At 32.7% G+C, this 4,534-nt stretch overlaps 1 long non-coding RNA gene across 1 annotated transcript; it reads right to left on the reverse strand.

Annotated features, from left to right (window-relative positions):
- Nucleotides 1-537: 537 nt before the first annotated feature.
- Nucleotides 538-4,178, reverse strand: LOC131646430 (uncharacterized). The gene is made up of 4 exons (XR_009297484.1): nucleotides 3,950-4,178; nucleotides 3,751-3,855; nucleotides 1,071-1,173; nucleotides 538-928 (listed from the first exon to the last, which is right to left on the reverse strand). It is a non-coding gene; the product is annotated as an uncharacterized LOC131646430 (long non-coding RNA).
- Between the last annotated feature and the right edge of the window lie 356 nt (nucleotides 4,179-4,534).

Genomic DNA, 4,534 nt, shown 5'->3' on the forward strand with positions numbered 1-4,534 from the left:
AACTTGCTAAATTATAGAATGATGGTATGAACAAAGTCTTATAAACTTGCTAAATTATAGAATGATGGTATGAACAAAGTCTTATAAACTTGCTAAATTATAGAATGTTGGTTATGACACTACGCCAAATAAGCTATTTAATAGCACTTTTTTTTGTTTTTGATAGCGCTTAAAAGTGCTATTAACCGCGCCGCTATTGTAAACGGTTTTTGTTTAATAGCACTTTAAAAACGCTATTAAAGTACCTGTTTATAATAGCATTTTTTCTAAAGCGCTATTGAAGAATGCATTTTGTGTGTGTTTTGATTTGATTTTGACAGCACTTTCAAATTAAGTGCTATTAAAGGGCACATGTTTGATAGCGTTTTCAAACAAAGCGCTAATATATGATTCATGTTTGATAGCACTTTTAAAGAAAGCGCTAATATATGACTCATGTTTGATAGCACTTTCAAAGAAAGTGCTAATAAATGACTCATGTTTGATAGCACTTTCAAAGAAAGCGCTAATATATGGTACACTTCTTCTTCTTTTTTTGCTATACATAATATCATTCTATTGATGTGCAAATATCAAAAAGCTACATTTAGTTCAATACTAAATAACACTTTAAGTTACTCATTACATATATATTATGATCCATCAATACCAAATAACATTTTAAACCAAATCTTCTTGTTTACAAATATCATAACATATAGAGGGTATTTAGTGTACTTAAATTTTTTTTTGTAGATGCATGCATTCCATCTAAGAGTACTTTAATCTAAATCCCAAAACAAAAAGAGAATAGTCCCTGTCAATCCTCTTCTTCCGGCCATCTCTAGAGGTGGAGGTATAGAACAATCAAACAACAACAATGCTGTTCCTTCAAGACTTTAAAGCAATATGCATCTCCATATTAAGCTATACATTGTCCTACATGTATCTACAAAGTAGAAAGACATAATCAACGTATGTGGCCATAGAATTATTATAGAAATATGAGTATGATTAAAAGGGTCTCATTTACACTTTTTATCTATTTCTAAATAATTGGTCTTTTATTGTATCATTGGAACATTCATTACCTTTACTTATGATTTAGGAAAGAGGTAGCAAATGGTATTCCAACTACAAATGAATAATGCATTCAAGCTTTGATTTTTCAATTCCACGAAACACAACCTCCACCTACATTCAAGGAGAATAAAAAATTTAAAAGTAAAGTCTTCAGGAAAACTCATACATTCATAATCACATTTATTATATATATGCACTCATACACTAGGATAGCCATCCAAGTACTGCAGTGAAGGATATGTCTCCATAAGACCGACCATCAATGAATTCAGTCTCAACATATGCAATTAGATTAAAGAAAAGAAAAATTACTCAACTTCTAATAAGATAATCATTCCTTCATTTTTATCATTCTTTGCATTTGGTCTAATTAGCATTACATTACAAAAGCAGTTAATAAAAAATTAAGAGTCTTTACATTTGTATTAGCAGAGAAATAGAGAATCAATCCGCAATACAGTGTTTTGAATCAGAATATTAAGAACACAAATTAGTCATTTTTTTAAATCAAAGCTCAACATGGTTTAGTCAAAAAGGATAGTCAAAGCTTTTCATGTTTAAATATATATAGCAAAAAACAGAGATGACATGAACATGAACTGAAGCAATGACAAAGCACAAACTGAACAACTATGATCCAAAATATTCAGAGCAAACCAAATTTTGATGCTAACAGTTAAAGTATACCCTATGTTACAGACGAATTGCATTGAATAATATGAATACAAATTGTTTTTAGTGTGATTCAGCTAGAGACTAATGCTAATCCAAACCAGATTAAAAAAATTAAAAAAACCAAAATATTGAAGTTGACAAAATGAAGAGAACCAAAACAGTTACATGACAAGAATCCGAACGGGACTATTGCAATTTTCAATTGTAACCATCAACTAAGACCAAATTGCAGATGAATTGCATCAAGTAACACAACTACAAACAACGATTTGTGACATTTAAAGCTAAATATGATTCAGTGAAATACGATTGGTAAAACAATTGAAGATGAAGATATTAAAGTATAGCAAAAATTGAATTCAACAAAGTCCTCAGAGCATAATTCTGATCCAAACAATGAATGCCAAAATATTCAAAGCATGTGAATTTTCAACTGTTATCATCCTAGTAGTGTCAACTTAAAAGTGAATTACATCATGTAATACAAATACAAACAACAATTTTCGTCATTTGAAGTTCAATTCAATGACATTCGAATGATAAAACAATTACAAAGAGACCAAAGCAGAGCAAAAAATAAAGCTAACAAAATGAAAAAAAAATCCAATCAGTTACAAAATTTAAACATCATTCTGAACCAAACGAATGCAAAAATGTCGGCAGTATATTTTTCAATTGTAACAACCTAAGAAGACCGGGTTGAAGGTGAATCACATAGAATAATACGAACAATAAACAATTTCCAATCATTTGAAGTTCAATTCAATGACATTCGAATGCTAAAACAATTCAAGTACAAAGAGACGAAAGTAGAGCAAAAATTAAAGTTACAAAATGAAGAAAAATCAAATCATCTATAAAACTAGAAAACGGTTCTTAACCGAACGAATTCAAAAACTTCTAATGCAAATCAATTTTCAATTGTACCCATATGAGAGGACCAAATTGCAGGTGAATCACATAGTATAATACAGGTGCAAAAAATGATTTCCAATGAGGAAATCATTTGAAGTTCAATACGATTCAATCCAATCCAATCAAATCCAAATGCTAAAACAAAAGTTCAAAAACATTTAAATAAAGCAAAAATCAAAGTGAACAAAATGAAATCAATTACAAAACTATTTCAAAAAAGTAGTTTTCATTCAGTGTCTAATTCAGTTCTTTCTATGTTATATAGCTTGGGAAAGAATTGTACTTCACTGTTGGCTCCCAACACATTCCATTTGGTGCATCCCCACAGGTAAGCCATGCTTTTTGTTTTATGCAGGATGTGAGGACACCTTAGACTCTTAAAACCCCATGAGCTATATTTATATGCAACCAGTACCAACACCCTTCAGCTCACAATCACCAACCATTCGCTCATGCTACTGCACTTTCAAACTCTGTCAGCCTCACTTCTGCCACACCATCATCCAAAACCCCATTCACGAAGCTAACCCACCAGTTCCAACAACCACGACGCCACCTATCCATTTCCTTTCCATTTCTATTTTCTCTCAATTGAACCAAACTCCACCCTTCACAAAATCTCTACCTACAATCTCACACAAACAGCATACTCACGTTCCACTCACAATGACCAACATTTTCTCCGCCTTGTACGTCGTTCCCTCCATTCTCATTCAACTGTTTCCATTTTCCTCACATTACTTTGTGCCATAAATCAATTTCCACTTGTCCCTCCGTCTTACATCCCACCTGCGTGAAACAACCAAAACACTCACTCAGCCAACCTCACATATACCCAACATTCGCTCCACCTTCTGAACGCTTCCGCCGCCGTAAACCGAAAGAAAAACAAACTGCTCACATCCTCCTTCAAACCATTACCCTGCATTCACCATCGCATTTCTCCAACCCACTCCCAACAACAATATCCAGCACACCCCGCACAGTACGAACCACCCTTCCACTCAGCATAATTTCATTGGCAGATTCTCTTGATAGAAAGAAACACTTACTAGACAAAATAAAAACAGAAACACCGCAGAAAGCTAAAAAAAGTACCTGATTATTGGTGAGACGTCTTCTAATAGCTCTTATCTTCTTAGGACGCAAATCCAAAGGCAAGTATTTCTTATTCTTATAAACCCTCAATGCCGACTTTTGCTTCTGTGAAATCATAGTCAAATTCATACACAATCAATGAAAACCCTAATTTTACAATTTACAACATAAAGCAATAGTCTGAGAGAAGAAATATTACAAAATACAAATGAACAGAAAGATGACGGTGGTGAGCTGAGGAAGGCTGAGTCCGACGGAGATTGAGTTTTCTTCGTTCTTTCTATTCGAGTGGAAATCGGAGGCGAACAGTGCATCAATCGGAGGAAGAAGAGGACTGAGGTAGAAGAAAATTGACTGAATCGTTGAATCGGAGGAAGAAGAGGATTATCGATGAATCAGAGGAAGAAGAGGGTTATGTGTTCGTGAAAAGTTTGTCCACGAAAACCAAAATTATCCCCCAAAAAGAATTTTATTTTTATAATAAATTTTATTTTGTATTATATATTTTATAATTAAATAGCGCTTTCTGCAAACGCTAACATACGGTAGTCTAATAATAGCATTTTTAATAAAGCGCAATGTTAGTGAAGATTAGTGAAAAAAAATTAATAGCGTTTTTTAAAAAGTGCTAACATAGTGAACAATATTAATAGCGTTTTTAAAAAAGTGCTAACATAGTGAAGAATATTAATAGCGCTTTTAATAAAGTGCTATCTTAGTGAAGTTTAATAATAGCGTTTTTTTACGAAGTGCTATCAAAATCAGGTTCACAATATCTTATAAT

This window comes from Vicia villosa, linkage group LG2 (genome assembly GCF_029867415.1).
Source record: "Vicia villosa cultivar HV-30 ecotype Madison, WI linkage group LG2, Vvil1.0, whole genome shotgun sequence".
Taxonomy (NCBI): Eukaryota; Viridiplantae; Streptophyta; class Magnoliopsida; order Fabales; family Fabaceae; genus Vicia; species Vicia villosa.